This window comes from Acanthopagrus latus, chromosome 10 (genome assembly GCF_904848185.1).
Source record: "Acanthopagrus latus isolate v.2019 chromosome 10, fAcaLat1.1, whole genome shotgun sequence".
NCBI lineage: Eukaryota > Metazoa > Chordata > Actinopteri > Spariformes > Sparidae > Acanthopagrus > Acanthopagrus latus.
Genome location: NC_051048.1, coordinates 15,227,224 through 15,251,814, shown reverse-complemented (window position 1 = coordinate 15,251,814; position 24,591 = coordinate 15,227,224). Strand labels below are relative to the sequence as shown.

Below are 24,591 nucleotides of genomic sequence, written 5' to 3'. Positions count from 1 at the left end.
CAGCTCCTTGTCTGCCCTCCATGCTTCCACGGCCTAACTATAAACTTACTTTTATTCCACATCAACTATGCCGCCGACAGTGTGGTCAGTGTGCACAAAGCATGCAACATTAAGCACACACTGAAATTCAAAGTCTGACAGGTAGGTTTTAAAATTCACGTTCAGCAGTCTATAGCTAAAAAAAAAACAAAAGACTGTCACGTCGTATTTTTCAGTGGGCTAATAATTTGACCAAATCACCATGATAGAACCAAATAGTCAGTATCAACTGAATCGTTACATAAGATGAAAGTATTCGTGTTGACGCACACATTGATTTATTTGAAAAAAAAAAGTCAATCTCATTGTGTCTCTTTATTTTACCAAGCTGCGTTTTACTTTTGTTGCATTCAAATGCTGTACATGTCTGAAAAAGGCGACCAAGTTATCTATAAGTAGGCAGGATTTTGTGTTTATTTTGACAAGGTGTACCCCTCTGCTGCACACTGAGGGGAGGTGTGTGGTGCGAAGACCTTTTCTCTTTCATCACTTCTGCGGCCCTCTCTGAAGTCTTGAAAAATGTTAAGGTGTTTGTAAGTACAGTGATATAGCAGAGAGAAATGCTAATTCTGTTCTGTCAAAGAAAAAATCAAATAAAATCCTCACTGTCTTCCTGTTCTTTTAAAACTGCCACCACAAAAACTTTAATGAGGACATAACTGGCATCAGTTTATAGGGTCACCTGCTTTCCTTTTGTCCTCTATAAAGAGGAGCAACGTCTTGTTGTAGCAGTCAACTTGAGAAATGTTAAATGGTTTATTCCATTGTGTTGAGGAAGTCTTATTGCACGATCCCTTTAATGTGACTGTTAGTGTTTGTAAAACACACCACAGCAACCCAGCTAAACCCAACAGCACACTTTGTGAAACTTGCTAAGAACGAAGCCAATGTCAAAGCATTTTAGTTCATATGTAGAAGAGCCATTCTTTCTGTAAATAGTTTTAATAACATTCTTGTGAAATAATAGCGTTCACATTATAATATGCATCATTACTTTGTGTCACAAGTCATAATACATTACAAATCAAAAATGTTATGGCGTGACATAAAAGGCAAATGTTTAATCCTAAATGCACCCGCAAGAAGTTCACAAGAAGACACACTGGCTTTTTAGGTGTATTTCTGCATACATGTCTGTCTTCTTCTCAAATCTTTGATTTTCAATGTCTGTGCTTTCACTCTTTCCAACGTTAGATGTCTCTGAGAATCAGGGTTCATAAACAACCATACATCCACGCAGAGTGTGTGGATGTGCCAGACAACAACAATAATTGAAAAGGAACAATGTGTTTGAGTAGGAGGGAGTACATGCTCAAACTAGTGCAAGGCAGAACCCTTTCTCGCCTCACCTAAATCAGCATGGCGTCTTTAGAGGGAAAGAAGCCGCGCTGGCTCAGAATATCGGAATGTCTCCCCCCCCACCTGCATTTGGCTGAATTTCCCAGTAAGGCTTTGGGCCATCCCAGCAACAGGGCATCGCTGTCATAAATCTGACATTTCATTGGCAGAAATTCTGTACTTCTTAATTCCAAAGTGTATTATTTTCCTCCAATAGGCCACAACGGAGTCAGGTATTATTTTTGAGCGGCAGAAAACACATGCTTCGGGCTATTCTCACATACAGTTTGTGTTATCTTTCAACAAAGCTAGATATAAAATGCCAGGAAAGATTTAGTAGTATTACACTCTCTGTATAAAAATTGGTCTGTTGTTTAGAAACAAAACCTTGAGATACTGTCTTCTCCAAGCCCGTGCCTTATATGTCTAGTCCAATGGATTATTAGGTTTGATGGGTCACGTTAACTGTGAGAGTAAGGGCCTTGATTCCCACACGGGCCACATATGATTCAAATGTGTGCCTTAAGGTGTTTCTTAGCACTTTGAATACGTCCACCCACGTTTCCAACTAACCCTACCTGACAAACAGATTAAACCGACACATTGGTCTTCATTTCCAGCTCTTTTATGACCATGACGTTTGGCATTTCCGAGCTAAAGGAACAGACACTGATCCATGTCGAGCAGGTTGTCCACTCCTTTTAACCTAAAAGCCTCCGTTTCATTGCAATGCCTCAGTGCCCTGCAGGTGTCATTGGTCCCATTTTTTTAAAGACAGGCTTGATTGTGTTTGCATTAAGTCTGTGGGCAGTTACTGTTACTGCCTACACATACATTTAGAAATACAGGCTAATTATTATTATTTTTTTTTAATGTAAGTTGTCTATAGATACAGATCTACATGTTAATTGTTGAGATGCTTACCTCGTCTCATAACAAAACCTGCTCTGAATTTAATCCGCGCACCGTAACATTAAACTGTCTTTAAACTATCTTTCATGAGGCACTTCAGCCTGCAGCCTTGAGCGATGAGGTTTTGAAAATATTAAGTGGACATATATGTGAATCCAGTGGATTACGGAGAGTGAACGGGTTTGATGTGATACAGTTTATGCTCAGCTCAGCAAACTGGTGCATGTCTTGCACGGCTCTATGTAATGTGCAAATTTTAACAACCCTGACCTTGTCTTCATTTGTGTGGTTGTTAAGATCTTCCTAGCTTAATCCATACTTGATAGACACTGCACTATTAATGTACTAACTACACACACACACACACACACACATACACACACAGATACATGACTCTCGCTCTCTCGCTCTCTCGCTCTCTCTCTCTCTCTCTCTGTCTCGATTACTTAATTTGTTAAATCCCAGAGGAATATGATGCGTAATGTAGGATTTAGGAGCTTTCTTACACTCAGCACAATCTGCCCTGCACTCAGTGAGCCTTCTTTGGCTCAGTCTAAGAGGTTAAGACCCACTAGACCTCAGTCAAAGACCAACTGCTAATCCCAATTGTTGTTACGCTTTTTGTTCTCTGATGGGTTCGCTGAAGATTTTCAGTAAAAGACAATAATGCTTGAAATTAAATGTATATCATATCATTTAACTAGGCACAATAAATACGTTTTAGTGGGGGAGCTTTAATGTTGGTTAGTCAGCTTTAGGTATTTCATAAAGTCACATTAATTACAGTGAGTAATAAGCGGTTTGCTGAGATGGTGACTGTTAGCTTGTTGGGGGTGATACATGCTAACTGAAGGGTAAGTTAACGCTCCTTTCGAATTGAAGAGTCAGGAGGAGGTGTTTTGTTGCTGATGTGTGGTTGTAGTTGTCATGGGCTCAAACAGTGGTCCTGATTCGTTTATGTTAAGGTGTCGTCATTGGTAAAAATGTACATTGTTGTGACACGCCAGTTGCTGATAATGTAAGGATTGGCCAAAAGTGCAAGCTCATACAAACAGGGCTTCAACTTTCTCTAAATTATCAGAAAACAACTGTACAACAACAGTATGTGTTCGCTGCATTCCATCACAGAAACTTGAGAGCTGTAGAAATCACTGGAAGTGAAGACTGCCATGATATACATTTTCTTTACAAGAGTATGTAAACTTCTGACCACGACTTGACATTTTAAGTGCTCACCCTTCTTGCGCAAGTGTTTTAAGCCGTACACTGGCTATTTACAGCTGTGGCCTCAGCTGTCCACCACACGTAATTAAAAAGCTGTTTGGATGCACTCGTGTAACTCACCAGCTATCCCTCTCCCCTCTCCCTTCTTCCCTCCCCTCCTAGTTTGTGTTATTTTTTTTTCCACCATTTTGCTCACTGGAGGGGAGCTCTCCCTTCGCAACACAGATGACATCCCCCTTTTTTGTCAAGGTCGCCGAGGAGAGGCTCCCAGATGATTTTTGTTACTCGTCACCCCCTTTTTTTTTTTCTTTTCAGTGCCTGTTTTCTCTGGGATGTGCTGATTGTGCTGATGCCGTACAAGCTATTTGCAGAAGGTGGCATTTGCTCTGCTGCCATGCTGATCCTATGGTAATAGGACTGTGTTGTAAGTGTTTAGGCAAGTCATTGTCTTGAGTGCAGGTCACGATTTGCAAAGGCGGTGTTCCTTAATGATGCCTTTCATGGGCGAGTGTCATGTCCTGATGTCTTGGCTGCAACTTGGCTCCATTCAGGGTCTGGCCATGCACTCTCACATATATGATAAATCAGTAAATGCAATACAAACAATAAATGTGTGTGTGTGTGTGAGAACTTGAGATCAGGTGAGCTGTAGAGGTCATTTTTTCTTAACCCTCATCCAACCAAGCTTTGTCGCCCCCCCTGTCAAAATCTAATCTTAATCCCTCTCAGCCTTTTTCATGCCTACTGTGGAGCAGAGTTTTTTTTCCCATCTTTCTCCTCATGTTCTGCTTCCTACTGTAAACTGCAATGTATACCCTCTCTTTTTGGATTCATTCCCCTTCTCCACGCTGTCCCGTGAGTTCCCAAAGGTGACAGGCAACGAATGAGGACACTCATTGTTACGCCAGCTAGAGCAAAGCCATGCATTTTTAATCTGCTCTGACACTATTCTCCATCTCTCTCCCTCCCTCCCTCGCTCTTCCTTTCTTTATACTATCACCCTGAGCATCCTGTCCGCCAGCCACAGCTTGATTCACACCCAGCAGAGACATTTCACCTGGGACCCGCAAACCTCGGTGTCCCTTCTGCCGCCGGTGCCTGCGCCCTGCTCTGTGTGTGTGTATATAAATGTGTGTGGGTGTTTACATGTGTGTGAATTGCAGTCACCTTTGCAGTGCAGTTGTGCTTCAGGGCTTCACAACTCGTGTCACGGGGAGGGGAGGGAGTCTGCATCCACTGACCTTCAGTCAGCAGCGAAAGGCTGGTCTACGTTGGTTCCTCGCACTGAAAAAACACGCTGCTCACCGTCTGTAAATGTCTGTTCATGAAACTAATAGCCCTATTACGGAAGTCTTCTGGTTGCTAGCTGACAACAGTCCCTTGTGTGAATAGATCAATGGATTCATCAATACGACACTTGGCAGACATTAAGCATTGTGGATTGAGAAAATTACGAATGCCTTACAGAAACCAAACGCATCCGCTATGCTGATCTTACACAGAAACATCAACGAAACTCAAAAGTTTCTAATTGAAGGATTAGCGCTCAGTCGGCAGAAGTGTGCAGCGCCATCAGAGAAAGACTGACTGCTGGCATCGAGGAGGCTAAGAGGAGACATCAGTAGAGACTGGAGAGAGACCTCTACGCCAACGGCACTAAAAATACGTGGCGGGCGATTCATATTATCACAGGCTACAAAAAGCAGGTGCTCCTCCATCACGTGTGAGGACATGTCGCCGGATGAGCTTAACGCATTTTTTTTTTCTGCGCGCTTTGGTCTCTTCAGCAATGACTCAGCTGTAAAGTCTACTTCACCTTCAGAGGACCAGCCTCAGCGGATGTGAGAGATATCCTGCTGAGAGTGAACAGAACTAATGCTGCTCTTCCCGATAATATACCTGGCTGTGAACTAAAAATAGCTTTCTAATAGGGCTGGTGCGACCTGTCGACGTAATCACTTACGTAAACACATCGATTTACATTGTTAAAACAGTTGTTTTTTTTTTTTTCCATGAACATGGCAAGTTTTTCTCCTCACTTGAATTGAGGGTCAGAGGATGTTGTTCACTGTGCAGAATATAAAGCCCATTTAGGCAATGTCATTGTGATTTTGGGCTATATAAATAAAATGCATTTGATTTGATTTGAAAAACGGAATGTTAAAGCCTTCATGAAAATAGAATTTACTGTAGGATGGTTGCGTTGTGCTGGATTAGTTCAAGCAAGTTGTAGCTTATATTGTGGCATCTGAGTTTATGATAGGAAGTGTGTCTGCACACTCCAGGTCGTGTCGCATTTAACACTGATAATTGATGGGTGTGGCTGGGTGTCAAACTGCGACCAACCGACTTGCCACGATGCTATCACCTTGTCATTTGATAACAAATTTCAATACCAAAGGCGTTAATCTCATCAGCGTCAGCCAATAAGCATATGCAGTCGCGGTCAAAAGTTTACACACACTTGCATACTATACTTATTTCTACAGCTCTCCTTTTTCTGTGATGGAATTAGTGGACATGCTCGATTAAAATGCTTCATAAAGTTTTCTGAAAATGTGACCAAATCTGCTGGGTCAAAAAAAAGCCTCAAATAACAGCCTCAAATGCTATTACAGAGGGGGATCAAACCTCTTTGACCAGGTCTCAACAAAATCTAAAAAATAATATATGCTATAGTTGATATAGGCTCTAGTAACATTGTATTGGAATTAACCAATACAAGGTATTGATTGAGATATTGTCCACCCCCTATATGTCATTATGTGTGTTTACATAAATAAAATAGTAGTAGATAGTTTACATGAGCTGATGGATGTAACTGTTTGGTAGACGCTGCGGAGGCCGTGTCTCACAATCTCATCCTGTGTTCATCACCAAACAAGCCTGTTTTCTTTTAGCCCCGCCCATGCGCTGGGTAGCCAATCATTTATTTATAATGTTGATCACTTAATGTGTATGAAACCGGATTTATGAATGCAATAACATGGCTCTGCTTGCGCCGTGTTTACTTTCAGTTTATTTACATGGTTCTCACATGTGTGTGGATGCCGTAATGGAAGTCATTACTCTCCTGCCCTGTTCTCCATTCTAATGGGGCATTAGTATGCTCTTAGTGGCGCCGTCGGTATTGAACTCTCTATCTCGCTTACAGAGCAGACTAACTGCTGTTGGACCCTTCCTCCATTCTCCCCCTCTATTCCCCTCCCCATGTCACCTCACCTCTTTTCCCCGCCGATCTCATTGTTGCTCGCTCCGCGCTCGCCCCCGCCTTCCCTCCCTGCTGTTCTCACTCCTCGTGCTTGAAGACGGTGAATTAGCTCCAACCTTCAACAGGGATCTGCCTGTAATGAAGCCTTTGTGTTTGTACTCTGAGCCGGCGCCGTTTCGAAATTGAATTGGATGTTCTCTCCCCGCTCGGTTCCTCTTCCCTTCCAGCTCCCAACACGGCCCGTGCTCTCGCCATTATCTCCCACATTCCCTGCCACAATGCTCCACATTGTGTGCCTCAATATGTGGGCATGTTTTCTGAACGCATGCAAGCGCCCCCAGGTGCACCAGTCCCCTCACCTGGTTGCATAATATGTTATGCAGACACACATGCATATACAGTAGTGTACTATGCACGCTTCAAGATGTACGCGTTCCCCCTTTTCATGTAATAGACAGCTCCACTTGCCCAATTTACACTAATGTTCTATTCTGGCACCCCGAGCTCCCTGTACACTTGTACTTGTACTGTACAGCCTCTCCAGAGTACTTGTCGCTCTCTTCCCTATATTTTGACTGTCATCAGCGCTTATCCCTCAAGCCGGGTTATTGTTGGTGCTGTTTCTGCCCGATGTGTGACTCTCAGTTTCAAGTTTTCCTGACCTCGCCTCCTTCTTCACATGCGGCCTCCCTGCTGTCCGGAAAAGCCATCAACATAGATCTGGGCTCACCAAGTCCTGCCTGTGTAGCAGGGGGTCTTTTAATGTCCCCTTGCCATTTTAAGTCTCTTACCAAAGCCTTTTAGTCTCACTTGCTTCCTCTCTGTGTGCTCCCACCCCTTACTCCCCCTCCCTCCCCATGTTCTCTACTGTACTCTCCTGGTAATGCTTGAGAATGAAAGTGAGACCTTGTTTCTGTTCACTGATGCCCCATTTGGCTCCTCGCCTTTCTTCCATAATTGTTGTTGGGGCTTCCTTGTGGTTATTCAGTGCTGGAGAACGTAAACACAGTCGGAAACCTGACAGGAACATGACAGAATACAGGGGGTGGGGGTTTATTTAGGGAGATTGAAAAAAGAAAGACATGAAACAGCAGGTGGGGTGTGCTGAATGATATATGATGGAATGCTTTCACATTCAAAGAAGGAAGAGGAGTAGACTGAGGGCCCTGCAGTGCAGCAGAGGGTGCACTGAGCACTGCAAAGAACCTAAGTTGTTGATTTATCGCGCAAGTCGAAACCAAATAGCAGTCGCAGGGCTCCGGACGAACACAGGAAAACCACCATGTTTTTTTGTAATCTATGTTGCAATGTACTCCAGCGCCTTCAATGATTGGAAAAAACAAAACAAAACACAGTTTATGTGAAATTGACAGTTTTACACACTTAGTGTACAGCATCGTTATGGAATCACTCATTACTGCTGCATTATAGCTAGTTTAGCGCTGGTGGATGGGCACAGTGTGTACCTGGCCGTAGTTCGCTCAGCCATATGGCAGAGGTGATTACCCCAGAGGTGTCTGGCTTTAACTGCCACAGGTGGCTCTGTGTTGTGAACATATCACTGGGAGGACGTTGTTTTTTGCCGTTCGTAATAATCGTCAATCTATGTGAATTCGTGTGAATGCAGAAGCCTTTGTTTGTTTAATCCTTCAAAGTTGGAATATTATTTTACTGACTCCCTGCTTATGTTTTTAAATGAAAGCAATGCAGTTTGTAAATATTGCTGAAGGGCAGATCATTTTTTTAATTTATTTATTTATTTTTTACCACAGTAGGTATGCTGCACTCATGCAAACACATCGACTCTGAGATGCAATTGATTGCACAATACAGTGGAGTTGTTTTTGCTGGGGCTTTTATGATGTAACCTTGTGCTTCCCTTCCCAATATTTCATCACATAATTACACTTTACTTCATTTTTGCTTGTGGTATAATATTACTATTGTACAAATTAATTAATTCTCTAACCAAAATAATAAGCGAGCAACCTCGAAGGATAAGGAGTAAACTGAAGTTAGCATTTTTGATATTTTTTTTGTGTCCTGGATTCTTGACAGGTCACTGAGATTCCCTGTTTAGATGAAAGTGATGGCGGATGAAATTACATCCAGTAACAGTGAAATGGTGATGATAAGGTCTATAATCAGCTATTTTATTGGCAGAGAAGAGGAGATACAAAACCTTTTTTTGCAAGCATTTACTCATGCATGCAATGTTTCTGTAGGTGTCTGCTGCTCAGCCACATAGGTTCTTCTCTGTATCTGTAAGTCAATGTGCTTAGACTGAGGATTGTGAAAACAAGGTGGAAAGGCTCCTCCTGTTAGACATCACTTTCTGACCTCACTCCCCTGGATTTGAGCCAAGTTCCCCTTACATGCTAACCTACGTATATATGAATTTATCCAGATTGACCAAAAATTCAGGACACATGGGCCCCTCAAAAATGACCTGTATCAAAACATAAAAGCCTAACTGCAAACACAAATGTGCAAAAAGTATGTAAATGTTGTTCTTTTTGTTGTGAGGTAGATACTTTTTCACATTGCTACCAGTTGAGCCGTAAAGAGGTTGTGAGTATACGATGGGCAGGTCATGCTAAACAAACACATCCATGATGTTAAATCTCAAACAGTGCTTCAGTTTGCCCGTCATCAGATGGTAGAAAAACAGAAAAGTCAGCGAAAATGCACAGTGCAAAGTCATGTGAAGGTTTATTTTGAAGCCACTGGTCAGGTCGCACGCAGATAAGCATACAGGATTGCCCATCGCCCGTGTGGCAAGCTACATCACTGAGCTCATGTGATCATCAGCTTACAAAAACAAACAAACACACCTGAGCTAACATCCACACCTCCTCTTTTTATGGATGGATTTTACAAGGTCACAGTCGGTGGATTTTGTATTGATCAGCCGAACCACTGCCTTTTAGCCTTTGCGCTTGGTTTTGGTAGTAAATCCTGAAGCACTGAGTGGTTTCAATTGGCCTCAGAGGCAGCCGGTGTAATATTATTTTATTCCAGGGGGTCATAATTTATCCTGTCTATAATATCCCCACTGAGGCTGTTGGGAGGAGGATGCAGTTTGTCTTGCGTGTTCAGGTTGGCCGCTCAAAGAACCCCTGCGTTCTCTCTGTGCGCTTTTTTTTTTCTTTTTCCAAAGGACAGCGAGCATTAGCAGCGCTTACATAATCCGATCCTTTCTTCTCAACTGCAGTTCCCCCCCAATCCAGCCTGTGTCTCCTCTCCTCCATCTTCTGCATAACCTACTTCTGCCCAAGGGCTTGCAAATACGTGCATTTTCCATCCCCTTTTCCACAGCTCCTTTTGTGTGTGTGCGTGTTTGTGTGTGCGTCTGTGTCTACATGTGTATGTGCACACACAAAGCTGTGTGTCACCTCATATCTTTTCAAACCAAATTCTTGCCACTTTTTTTTTTTGTTCTGAGTCACAAAGCGGCACCGCATGCCTGTGCATGTTCCTGCTCCCTCAGATTTAGAGCTGAACTAAAGGAGACCTGAATCGATGTTTTCAGAGCTGCGTCGGTTCCATTTTTCATCAGTTATTCTTAGTTACCTTCCTCTTTCCTCCTCAAAAGAGGAAAGGGAGCTGGAGAGAGATGGACCTGATACCACTGACTTACAAGCGAGAGGAGCCGGAAGAGATGTCTTTTGTGAGACCCTGCTTTCAACTGTATTGCCCAGATCAATATGCCATCATAGGAAATGCACTGAGTGAATTGAGAGGCCAATAATGAGCTCAGCGAGTCTACAAGGTCTGCGAAATTAAACACATTGCTCACCTGCAGCAGATATCAGTAGGCCTTGACTCCTAGTAATCATATCTGTGCCCTAATGTCAATGGAAATCGCTAAGCTGGAACGTTGAGAAAAATATCCAAGACCCCAGTTTATTACTTTATTCAGTCCCCAGGTCTCCAGCGTGCTTGCGCTTCTTTTGATTCCTCTGAAATGCAACAATACAACCCTCCATTAGCTGCAGCTGGGATATTGAACTGTCAATTCCATTTTAAAAATCTGCAACTGTTGTGATATCCTCTTTTTTCTTGGCTTCCACCCACTCAGCTTACAAGGTACGAAGTCTAGAAGCCAATAAACATTAAAGAGGTTGGTAACAATTACAGGTTTTTCCTTTAATAAGACTTGTCACTAATTGTATTTTTATGATGGCTGCAGACAGTCAGTTAGGGCGCAGATTTTCGCTGATGCAATCTTAATCAACGAATTTGATTAAAACTTCCGATTTCATTATTCCCTCCTTGACGCTTCCTTCCCTGAATTAAACATTTTGGTATTTGAACGCAGCATTTTAGATCACACCACACTTCCATTATAGTGATGAGTGTCATTGTGTTTTAATTGTGGTCACATTACAGACCTCAGTCTTCTATCTCTGGTTCTACGTACCAGCCCCTTTTGCTGGTAGACAGGTGGCTTCTGGGTAAATGGAAGCTCAGGAAGGTTGGGGAGGTTGGCTCCTTAAAATATAGGGCAGCCTCCCTAATAAGGTGCAAATATCAGGCCTGTGTCATAAGCGTAGCAAATTGCTTTTTGACAGTATATTTAAGATGGTAATCGACTGTCACTTACCACATCCAATTCCGTCCGCATTGCTACATGTGCCTCAGTGCCCCACCCTCTCCCGCTCTATCTCGCTTCCCTTTTCTTTCTATCTGCTGTCTCTTTCATTTGAGTCTTCCGTAATTCATTAGTGGCGAGAGGGCAGGGCCATCCCAATGCATGCGCGCACGCACACATACTTCAGGACTGAAATCAGAAATCCCGCAATTGTTGTGAGCTTCAGGAGAACGTTATTTGACAGAGTCGTGGCTTCCATACCTCGGTTTAACAGTGCACACTGCTTGCACCACTATAAAGTGTGTTCGAACATTAAAGTCATTAGAAAATATTTTTTTTAATTTTGGATGGATGAATTTCAACTGGACACGTTCCCCTTCTTGAAATTCATATTCCTACCAACTTCCATTCTAATCGGTGGTGTTCTCATGAAAAAAAAAAACAAAAACATATAGCAAGGCTTGTGTTCCTTCAAGGCGCTAGCTTTCAGTTGACTGCTGCTGAAATGCTGTTTGTCTTTGGCCACTCAGGAAATGGGCTCTAATTGCACCTGCCATCACCACAATTATATGCAGAAAAGATAAGACGGATACACAGCATCTAATGGTTGTCTTTAAAATGCACATGCCGGTTCCTGTATACAACGGCAAGATCCATACTGGTCTAAGAACATTTTGTAAAAATGGGATTAACAAATTAAAAGCATGTAATCTGTCCTCACAAAAGAGAAAATGAGTAAGCACACTAGCAGTAGCCCATGAGGAAGACACAGCAGTAAAGGGCAGAAGTCTGACTGATATAGAAACAGCAGTGGATATAATTGCCTCTGACTCTGAGCAAGTTTTTCATAGACCTAGATAGAGATTTTGATTTTTTTTTTTTTTTTTTTTTTTTTAAGGTCAGGTTCTCTTTTCCTTTTGCAGTGTAATAAATGTATCCTTAGATCAACGGAGATTTGACATGTCACCACGTTGTCTCTTTTGGCCAATGTGAGGCACAGTAAACAACAAGTCACTGCTGCTGAGTGAGTGTCCCATCACACCCCTCTGGTTGACTATGGCTCTAGAAAAGGCCAGGTGGTTGTACTGACAATGCAGTGATCTTTCCAGAATCGACACTATACCTTTATCAGCTGCTCTGCCCACAGTGAGGCATCGGCTGGACTTTTTTTTTTCCAACCATGTTGGCTCTCCCCTCGTCTGATGGGGTGAAGATGAAGGATGGGGGAAAGGAAACAGAGTGTGCTTTTGTGGTGGGTGGGGAGTTTCGAAGATGGTGAGCAAGCAGACATCTGCACACGCACTGCGTGGCCAGATGACTGGACATAGCTCTCCTTTCACGCGGTCGTCCCGCTTTTGATCTCAAGCCTTACTTTCTTCTTTCTCTTCTCGTCCGACCCCTCTCTGTCTTTCTCATGTCCTGTCTCACTCTATCACTTCCACCTCGCCCCCCCCACACTCTCTCTCCCTCTCTCTCCTCCCAGATAAGGCCAGTAAAGCTGCAGGCTGCTGGGCTGGTTAATTGGAACGGGAGAGTCTCGAGGCCTGGCCAGTGAGCCTTGTGCTTCCTACCAAAACATCTCCAGGCACCAAGACAGCCACACGCATGCTGCCGGGTACAAACACACACACACACACGCAAACTTAATCGCCCACATTCCCACGCGCCCCCAGCAAACATTTTACATTTCACGCATGCAAAGCAACTTAGAACGGGTGAACAGGTAGGGGTTCAGTATCTCACTCAAGGAGAGTGGAGGAAAACAGCACTTACAGTTATCTAAACTTCTAAAATACTGTAAACATATGTAGATGCCGAGGGCTGCACATGATTGCACTCTCACATGTATCATGTTCGGCACAAATTGGTGCAACTGTATGTGCAAATATGCCATCAACAAAACGCACAGACGCAATAATTTACCCCTCCAGATATTGAAGGTGCAGCTATTTTCACACTCTACACTCCGGTGGTGCACACTGATATTTATGTGGGAACACTATCAACCCCACGCAAGAAGGTAACATGACAGAGCTTAACCCGAGGCGCAAACAAAACAACGAGGGATTCTGCTTAGTATGCACGTAGGATGGATTCATTTCGAGTTGCACTGTCACCGCTTGCCGCACCGGTAGTCCGCAAGCTCTTACGCTTCTGAAAGGTTGGAGCTAGGTGGAACACAAGCGGGATGGTGATGGATGACTGGATAAACCAAGAAAGGGAGTTAAAGAGTGTAAGGATGGAGAGCCGTGATGGGAAATGAGGGGCATTATGAGGAGGTTAGTGTCAAACGGGGAGGAAAAAGGAGGATGAAAGGACAAACGAAAGAGGTATTTAGTGCTTGGATGAACAGGCAGCCATACGCTGATATGAAAGTGTGTGTGTAAAAAACGTCTCTGTGAGTCTTTCCCTCCTTCTGTCTCGCAACATGATTGGTACATTAGACTGCAGTATGATGAGGCTTGCTGATGGCACGCAGATCTAATGCTGCCCTTGTGTGGAATATGTTGTGCATGTGATGCCACATGATTGCGTCTCAAGCAGCATTGCAGACTAAGTGTCACTGACATCCTCATTCCGTTTTTTTCTTCATTTATATCCCTCAATCTGAGATTGACCCTCCCCCACTCTCCCTTTGTCAGCCATTTTGTTGGCTTTATCAAGAACGTAATAATGTCTTCCTGAGTGACTTGCGAACACCAAGAGGTCTGCCTCTGTTGTCAGTGGCGTACATGATGCAGCATGTGAGGCTCTGTTTGCCCTCATGTGTCCTTTCTGTCATTTTTGTGAGTTGTTTTCATGGGGAGGCTGTTTGTCAGCATTGACACAAGAAGAGGCAAATCCACTGTGTCTAGTAACTCATCTCTTAACTAGCTAGGCTACTTGGGAGAAAAAAAAAATAATAATAAAAAATCTGCCACATAGTCTTCCCTTCAGTATTTCCATTTAAGCCTTTTTGAGGACAAAAATGTAGCTACATGTTGTTAAATTCTGTTAAATTTGGTCTAACATGCTAGACTATGGATTAAATTTACGCCAGAATATCCCTTTAAGTTTCATCTATTTCTAATCTTTGACATACATCTAGGGCTTGGCGATATGGAAAAACTTCTTATCACGATTATTTTTTTCATGTCAGTCCAGTATAAAAGTTTCTCAACCTCAAAGGTTCCTTTTTTACTCCTTAGTGAGATGTGATGATATCACAAGGTTAGATTTGGTTTAGATATATATATGGATTGTGCCTGATTTAGAGGATGGCCTTTGGAGAATGCTGCTCTCCACTTTGCAGTGCACCCTACTATGCTTCTTTCAGTCTTTATAGCCTTGGTTTGTGTCCGTTACAGTGTCTTCTTCGGTAACACCGTTGCCCAAGTTACCGTTTTCTGTTGCCATTTTCTCTTTTATTTCACTCCCATTCCTGACCTGCTGATGTGCACGCCTTCAGTATCCTGAACATTAGGCTTAATCGAGATTGAATGTGCCTTGACTGGGTAGTGGATGAGACCAGGCAGCCGGGGGCAAAGCTGAAAAGCTGCGATCAAGCTAGACAGTTTTCAAGTAACCTTCAGTTTGCACAGGAAGTCTGAGACAGTGGTGGCCCTATCTTTCATGATGCCCTGGGCAAACCCCTCTATAGCCTATTAAAACTCTACACGGGCGATCAGTGATTTCTGTTCATGGATCAACCTCCATTTTACGTAAAATGGAGTTTGTGCCCAACCTCCATTTTACATAAATTCTCACTTATCTGAACCAATACGCTGTAAGATCAGGTGACAGCCATGCGTTTGCAGTCGGTGGAAAGCAGCTGCAGTGCCTGTTTCCAGAAACTGCAGCCATCTTGATCCCGTGAGATAATCGTTGCCCAGAGCAAGTCGGAATCAAGTTGGACACAGATCTCACTAGCATGCATTGATAGATTGCCACACAGGACTGGCTGATCTCTGACCTATTAACACTGTGTGTGTCAACCTAACATGACATGGTTGTAACGCCAATCCAGCCACATTTGGCTCAGCACAGCGCTGTTCTCATTATCATTGGTTGTTCGTGTTATCTGTCAAAACATGGATGGAATGACTTAAATCGACGTTAACGGCCAATGTCTTATATTTTTATCTAGGAAAAGTTATTTTGGCGATAATTATCTTCATCGCTCAGTCCTTACTACATCCCCTTGATGCTGTTCTCGAACTCACTCTCTATGACTGCCAATTTTTTTTTTTTTTTTTTCCGCCCTCACTACATTTGAGCTTGCTGAATTCATTTACTCCCGATGAATTCACCCTGTCAAGGTGTCACGACAGTAAGAGCAACAAGGAGTGCTGCTAAAGTCACTATTAATCTGGCTGTTACAGAGATAACCGGAAGGCTAAAGCCCTTGATCTGTTTCATTAGCATCCCCTCATCAGGGCTAAATGCAGTTAGCACTAACAGCCAGGGCTAGTCACCAGCGGCTTACAGCTGATGAGGCTGATCAAAGGCAGTTGTCTGATGTAGAATAAAGGCCTGTTCACCTCTGTGTTAGCTCACGTGGTTGACTTGACAAGGAGGACTATGTCATGGAGCTCAGCTTTTTTTTTTTTTTTTGCTCAGCTTTAAAGTACTGTCTCCTTTATTTCTTCTTTGAAATGTAGGTTTATTCTTTGTTAGTCTTTGTAATTCCTCTTTCCCTCAATCCCTGACTCATGAGTCTGTCGCTTCATCCTAGAGCTACATTACGCTGATATTCCACAGTCAGAAAGTTGTGTCTTGCTCTTATTAGTGGCTCTCTAGTTGGAAAGATGAACAGCAACAGTCTTGAAGGATGAAACTCATACGCAATGTCTCAACCTAGAAATCTGACATAAAATCAAGATGGTGGCACAGACTGTAAATGTCCAAGTTTGCCATAAACATCACATCAGCGCTAAAAACTGTATTTCACATTATGATGGTTACAGTTTGCAATGAATTTAAAGCTCTCAAACATGCCGGATGGGATTTGTTTGGGTAACGTGCTATGAAAAACAGTCCACCCATCCATCCATCCATCCATCCATCCATCTTCTTCCGCTTATCCAGGGCTGGGTCGCAGTGGGAGCTGTCTGAGCAGGGACACCCAGACTTCCGTCTCCCCGGACACTTCCTCTAGCTCTTCCCGGAGGATCCCAAGGTGGTCCCAGGCCAGCCAAGTAACATAGTCATTCCAGCGTGTCCTGGGTCTTTCTCGGGGTCTTCTCCCTCTGGGGCATGCCAGGAACACCTCCCGAGGAAGGCGTCCAGGGGGCATCTGGTACAGCTGCCCAAGCCACCTCAGCTGTCTCCTCTCGATGTGGAGGAGCAGCAGCTCGACTCCGAGCTCCTCCCGGGTGACGGAGCTCCTCACCCTCTCTAAGGGATCTCTCCGCCACCCTGCGGAGGAAACTCATCTCGGCCGCTTGTATCCGGGATCTTATTCTTTCGGTCATGACCCAAAGTTCATGACCATAGGAGAGGGTGGGAACGTAGATTGACCGGTAAATTGAGAGGTTCGCCTTTCGGCTCAGCTCTTTCTTCACCACGATAGACCAATACCACCACCAAACGACTGCATTACTGCGGCCACTGCATTGATCCGCCTGCGCTACATCCTTCCCCCCTTGTGAAAGACCCCAAGATACTTAAACTCCCCAACTTAAGACAGGAGCTCTCCCCCAACCTGGAGGGAGCAAGCCACCTTTTTCAGGTCGAGAACCATGGCCTCAGATTCGGAGGTGCTGATTTTCATCCCAGCTGCTTCACACTCGGCTGCAAACCGCCCCAGGACATGCTGGAGGTCCTGGCCCGAAGAGCCAACAAGTCAACATCATCTGCAAAAAGCAGAGATGAGATCCAGTGGCTCCCGAACCAGAACCCCTCCAACCCGTGGCTGCGCTTAGAAATTCTGTCCATGAAAATGATGAATAGAACAGCTGAGAAAGGGCAGCCCTGCCGGAATCCAACATGCACTGGGAACAGGACATTATAAATCCCAATTATATGGAAACATGGTGCACCTTTTTTGAGCTTCATGTAATGCCCATAGTGCTGTTTGTTAACTATTTGCATTCAAGTTGTGGTTAAATATTTTAAACAAAAAATGGGACAGTTTCTGTTACTGCTGCAACTTGGCACTGCAACCTGCCAGCAGGTTAGAGTTATAATGGAATTATTATTATTGTTAATTCATAATCATTATGGAAGAAGGAGAGGCCCTAAATGCAGACAACACACAGGAGGCGGGATTAAGAAACTTAAGGCAAGCTTTCCTAAACCAAAGCTGAATGACAAACAAAAAGATAAGAGTCGAGGCAGACCAAACCAAAAAAAGACCAAAACCAAGTAGCAACCAAAAGGGCTTCAACGAAGTGCAAACAAAAGCAAAGTACAAATCAATGAAAAAAACACAAGGAGCGAAAAACAGAAACGTACGAGGAGACACTGGAGGTGACGCGGGTGGGACACACAGGGTGACATCACAGGGGAAGACGAAATGAACTGACAAAGATATGAGGGAGAGCAACGACTAATTGAGAACAAAAACACACCCACTAACGAAAGGGATGAGGAACAGATGGGATGAGGCGGGAAAAGGGCAGATGAGGAAAGGAGCGGAAACATTTTGGAAGGAGGGAAAAACACACAGAGGGAGGAACTGAAAAGCTGGACGCGACACATGAGGGCACAATTTCACAAGAAAACAGGAAATACAAGAGCACAAAAACCGGGTATATAATGATAGATCAATTATTACAGGATATTGTAAGGGCTTATTAGGCAGTATATCTTAGTTTGTATTCATTATCCCATATCACTTGTTGTTTGTTTGGCGTGTGTGCAAAGTTGTTTGTTTATTCATTTTCAGGATGGATGGATCAGATTTCAATTGCTTTTGCAAATAAACTCCACACATACGTATACAGCGATTTATAGATAGGTTAGAGGCCATTCTTTAATTTATTTTGCTCAAATTCAAATTCCTGCTTTTATATTCCTCTGCAGTTTCTCATTTTACCAGTTTATGTGTTTACGCATGGGTCAGAGTTTCTGTGGAGGACCACACTTCTCCCGTCACGTCTGCTTTTCTATAAGTCTAGATAAAATTAAAACGTTGCCTTGAAAGTGGTTAATAAATGAGGCCCCTGCTCTCCAAAGGTGCGTCTTTAATAGACACAACATCACAACAACAATTTAAGCTTCTGTGCTTTGATTGCCCGCTATGAAAAAAAAAACAATAACTAACTATCGTCTTATATTACTCGATTAATATTGCAACACATTTTCCCGAAATAGCATTTTAAAACATGTCATTTATATTTCAATATTTTCTTCAGTCATTTTCAATCATCAACAAACAAATATGACACATTATGCCTGCAGGGCATTATTCCCAACAAAACCGTCCTGGCTGTTTACTGTTATTTTTAATCCAGCGATGAGGACAAAGAGTCACCAGTAGGACTAGCATGCCAGAAGCGTAACGACATAGCAGCTTCATCTTTTGGCAAACCAATCAGCGGGGGTTCCAAATACGTCACAGACATGGACCATGGAATGACTCCCGCACTGCCGCACCAACACGTGGCTTTTGGCAGCACGAATCCAGTGTCAATCCATCTGTCCCGGGATGCTTCTGCAAAAGCTTGAGCATGGCTGTAGTGCTACTAACATCCTCCTCGTCCACACACATATTTAAGTCAATTACGATCGATTGCGATGTGCCGCACCAGCCCTAGTATTGTTGTTAAGTAAACTATTGCTTCCAGATGAAAGTAATTAGTAATATGTGACACATTAAATTTTGGAAGCAACTTGCCCAGTCAGTTTCAGGACAGACCTACAAATTGCCTGTCAGTAATTAACCGTACACAATTTAAAATGGTAAAATTGCAGTTAGTTAGTAACAATTTGCTTAATGGCCAGTTGATATCAAGTATCACTGTCTTTATCCTAGGCCAAGTATAGATGCAAGGAAATAATCCTGCATTGTTTTGTATTTACCCGCTGATATTGCTAAAAATATCCATGGTAACACACAAAGGTTTACAGCTTCTATTGTAAATGTTTGACTTCCACTTCTCTTATCACCCCTTTCTACCTTCATCTACAATTTTAGAAATGTCTTGGCACCGGCCTTCTCGTCCCATGTTTCTTTTTTCAAAGTCCTCTCCTATCGCTCCTTTTTTTTTTTTTTTCCCTCCATCTTGACCAGGAATATCAAAAGTGGCTCAGCGTGCCTCTCTGGTTAATTAGAGCACAGCAGCGGCAGCAGCAGCCTCATGCTGACGGATGGTACACTGCTGGGCTTCTCACAGGCCAGGATTAATGGCTCCTGCATGACCAGGATATGTGTGTGTGTGTGTGTGTGTGTGTGTGTGTGTGTGTGTGTGTGTGTGTGTGTGTGTGTGTGTGTGTATCTGCTTGTTTGCATGAAGACGTGTGTATAATACATGCATAGGTATATTTGTGCATAGGAAAACGATTTGCATGTGCAAATATTTGTGTGAGCTACACCTCTATTATCCTTTATCTAGATTATTGTACTGTATAAATATTTCATATGCTTGAACCGTTTTTATTGCACTTGAAAAGTGTTTCTGTGTCTATTTACAATTCTAAATAAGCTGTTCTCCCTTACAAGGGCTACAGAAAAAAAAAAAAAAAGAAGAATTCACAAGCCTGAACTCTGTGTAGCACCAGTGGGCAGTGAGGTATTCCAGACTTAATCTGATTGTCTATGAGAGGAGTGTTTGTGTAAGAAGGGAGATGAAAGCCTGGCACAGCTTCACACAACAGGTGTAGTCTGGTCTGTGGGGAATCTGAAGACCTCGGGCCAAGGCGGAGCTGTGCAGGAGACAGATTAAACACCGAAACTCACACAAACTGTACATGCTACGGCAAACTGAACTGCATACCAAAATTTACAATACGGTTCATGCAAAATGTTGTATTTCCACCGTTGTCAATACTTCCGTTTATTTTTCCCAGTTTACTGTATTCTTGCCTCTCTGCTAATTCCTGCTTAGATCAGCTTCTATGGGCATGAAAGCCATTACTACTGGTCAATTTAACATAACTTTCTGTGGTGGCAGTTATTGAGTATTTCCAATTGGCGCATTCATCATTGACAAATTTGTGCGAGCCACATTAAAAAAAGGAGCTAACTCTGAGGTATTCTTTGTTGCTGTCGACAACATCCACACTCTGTCATAATTGAGAGAAAGGAATTAAATAATGAATGGGACAGTTTCCACTGCAGTACTGATGTAGCCACAGACTCTTAAACAGTTTGAGCAGAGTTTCTGTCAAAATTGTGCCAACATTCCCTGTGGGATGATGTGAGAGGAAATGGGTCGGTGGTGGCTCACATGACCGTGCAGTCATCCTGAGGGTTGCAGAGCTTCGCTTGCACAAGAAGTCAGGTCAGGGTGTATAAGGCTGGTTACAGATTGGTCTTTCAGTCAAGTTTCCCAGCTCTGCCGCAGCTTAGCCAAGCACTGTGAGCTAGAAAGTTGTTCTTTTTCTTGAGGAGAGAATTGAGGCAGACGGATGTCACGCTCGTAGTTAGGGAAAATGGCAGGTTATTTTTGGATTTGAAACTGGACCGATGCTGGGTGGTACATGTCATTTGTAAAACAACGCCTCAGCCAAATGCTTTTGATGACACATTGTTGACTGCAACTGTGACAAAAATCATAATATCAAATGCAGGCACAAATATAGACACGCACAAGCTTGCACTGCACACACTCCAGATGAACACTGCACTGTCACACACACGGACAGTTGCTGAATGCATCCAGCTGCCCATGCAACTAGAATCAATCACAACCACACGCACACACACACACACACACACACACACACACACACACACACACACACACACACACACACACACACATAGTACAACCCATGGAGCTCTAGTTATCTCCTGAGGCTTGTTATGTTTCCTCAGTGTCCTTGGGATTTAATAGTACCATCAGGCAAGCCTGCCAATACCCAGTATTAACTAGCAAGACCATGCATGGAGGATAAACTGAAACTCAGTCTCGTAAACCTTCATAAACACATCATTGTGTTGTTGTGAAAAGGGGCAGGAAAATGCTGCTTCTGTCTGTAGTGGTAGAGAGTCCCCAACCAGACAGAAATAACTCAATGAATATTCAATTTGGCTAGGGAATATTCCAAAACTATTTACCCATAAGGGACATAGATGTGATTAAAAGAATGGTTGATTAAACAGGCGTAAGCTCTCAAATTGTTCTCAAAATGCGATTCCTTTATTCCCACCGTGTCCATTGGTTTTATCGTGTATTTGTTGGCATTTATAATCACAACTTAAACAAGACCATGATCTGTTAGGTAGGTGGCTTATGTTTGTATAAAACCGCAGGCTGTACGCTCATATTGTCGAATAGATAATCTGCATATTAGTGAGAAGCTTTTCCTCCAGTATATGCAGGTGTACTTCTAGGATGGCTGTTTCTTCTCCCAGCTGCCGTGAATCATATGAATCGAGCCTGTTAATCAACAGCAGCGTACATATGTGTATATGCTAGTGTGTGTGCAAAAAAAAAAGAGACAAACGTGTGCCAACATGCTCTGTCACTTAGAGACGGAAATAAACCAGCCTGCTTTTTTTTTTTTTTTTTTTTCATCACTCCTGGAGGCATGTTTTGGCCTGACGCATATTGGAAGACATTTTGTCTGACAGCATTTCACATTTAACAACAGACTGTCATACAGTAAGTCATGTGTTCTTCACCCGTGATGTGCACACATAAGATTTTGTGAGAAGAGTGGGTATCATCAAGAATAACACAAAAAAAAAACAAAAAAACTGTGGCACTCATCTTTAGTGAGGGACGTGTGTTTGCTGGACCCTTTTGCATTGCCGTTTCACATTCCTCGGTCCCATCAACATCAACTTTGACTGCATATGAAAAATTGCGCTGATATCCATCTCATGAAGACGGTTATTCATCATCTTGCTGAATAACAGGTGGGATGAGAGCAGTGAAATACTTCTTCACTGAAGAAAATATTAACGAGATGACCTGCAGCGATCCTCCAGCAGCAGAAACAATATGTGTCTCCACCCTAACATGCGCATTTTGCACACGAGGAACGGCTGATAAACTTCATTGATTGTTTAAAACTGCTGACTCGCTGACAGGGTCGGTTAGTATCTCATCTTAATCTATGTTCTGTGTTGTTCTAGACATGGGCAGATTCATACAGTAAAATAGTCTGGCATGAAGCAGCCATCCTCCTGATAAATCTTGAGATCCTACAGATATTTTTTTTTTTTTCAGGAGATAAAAGTTTGATTTTGTTTTCCATGGAGAGTTTCCTCCTCAGCATTTAATTTGGCTGCCTAAATGTGCCATGATATTTGTGACGGTGACAAAAAAACAAAACAAACTAAAACAGCCTCTCAAATCATAAACTCATAGCATACGTCCACCTTGAACTCAGAATAATACATCTATTAAATAGCAGAAAACAGAGTGCACCATTGACTTTTGTTGATCTATGGCAGAGTCACTTTCTCTCAGTGGGCCCGACCACACCTCACTTGAAGACCAAGTGTGCAAGGCATGAAAAAGACAGCTAGCCATGACACTTCCGCCATGCTTTGCCTTGCTCTAAGAGTTAGAAAGAGCCCTTAGAAACACAAAAAACTATAGGTCAGGAAGCCACGCATTCTACACAGACAGCAGATCACATCTCCCATTTCCATTTTTGGGAATTTGGCTAGTAGGACAGTGATAAAACATGGCAGCCAGTGTTATTAATTTGCTTTTTTAAAAAAAAATCTGTTATGTACCAGTTGAGATGAATCATCACAGATCAACGCTGCTACAAGCAGCCATTGTATCTCATCACCAACAATGTGTTGATTTCCACTGAAGTGAGAACACTAATTGAAAATGCTGTTTGTCATCAAAACCCACCCGTTTCTGAGACTGTTATTATTTTTGCATTCTAGGATGAAGCAGCAAACACCAACATAACCCTTTTGTCACAATTCCTGGATCGCCCAAAATATCACTTAATAAAAGGATATCATGTTGTGTTTATATGTCTATAAGGAACAGTGTCCATTTGTGTTTTCGGTCAGTTGCCCATACAAACGTTCTCCCAACCTGAGACACAGGAATGCCAAGCACGATTTGCACCGTACTTCCGAATTTCCGACTACATCCTCGCAAATTCTATCTAAAGGAAGCATTACCTTCTCTTCCTTGCCAATATAAACATCACCCAGAAAACAATAGCCCTAATTTTATTTGTGTTCCTCCCTCTTCTGTTTCTCACAGCTCTATCTGTCCCCTCTGTCCTCCCTCATCCTTCTCCATTGACGTTAAGCCTCGCCCCTCTGAGATCATGATTGCGCAGCCTTTCTCTCTCTCTCTCTCTCTCTCTCTCTCTCTCTCTCTCTCTCTCTCTCTCTCTCTCTCTCTTTGTCTGTTTCCAACACATTTCTCACACTCCCTCTGCTGCTTGTAAGCTAGCGTCATCGCTGTTGTCACTTTGATGCCGGGCAGGGTAGCCTCGCCTTAATTGTAGACTGTCTGATGGAAATTAAATTGCTCTCCAGAAATAATGGCTACGGATTAGGCTGAGCCCCGGGGTCAAGGCCTGCTATTCAGATAGCTATTGACTCTGCAACACCCCACTCTGAATCACATTTGATGTAATGATGTGTGTGTTTGAATATGCATGTCCGTGGTGTGTGAGCACCACACTGGGTATGAAGGGTATGATTTATCAAATTTACTCTATTGCTGATTGGCCAGACGGTGTGGTGTGGGTGACAGCTCCCTTTGCTGCACAGAAACCATTATGTTAAGGTTCGGTACATTGCTTGACGTATCTATTGACATGACAGAAAGGGAACAGATGTAATAAGACAGCCATATTGCCCAGGCCCCGCTGGGAAGTATGGAGCCATGCAAAACTCAGAAAGCTTGTTTATTGCTTGGCTTTAGACAAATTCTTATTTTTTTCTTCTTCTTCTTTTTTTTTTTTTTTTGATGCGTCAGCTTTCAACTGAAGAGAGCATAGGGCTTTTTATATATAGTGCATGAATCATGTCTAAAACTGCAGGCGAAAGCAAACTAAAGTAGCAAAGTAAATGAAAGATAAAAGAAATGAAATAACATGTAAAAAAAAAAAAAAACTCCCAACACTATCACGAGAGTTCTGTAACTGCTGTTTGACTAAATTTATGAAATGCACTGGAACATGTTTGAACGCAACT

General features: G+C 42.9%; 1 protein-coding gene across 7 annotated transcripts in view; it reads left to right on the top strand.

Moving 5' to 3' along the window:
* nrxn2b (neurexin 2b) overlaps window positions 1-24,591 on the top strand; it is a 629,462-nt gene that overhangs the window by 57,712 nt on the left and 547,159 nt on the right. For 6 of the 7 annotated variants that reach the window (XM_037112713.1, XM_037112711.1, XM_037112712.1 and 3 more), the window contains exon 2: window positions 12,802-12,933. The exons of the other annotated variant lie outside the window; for it this stretch is intronic. The gene's annotated coding sequence lies outside the window, so the exon portion shown is untranslated. The remainder of the gene's footprint in view (window positions 1-12,801; window positions 12,934-24,591) is intronic. 7 annotated transcript variants of the gene reach the window in all.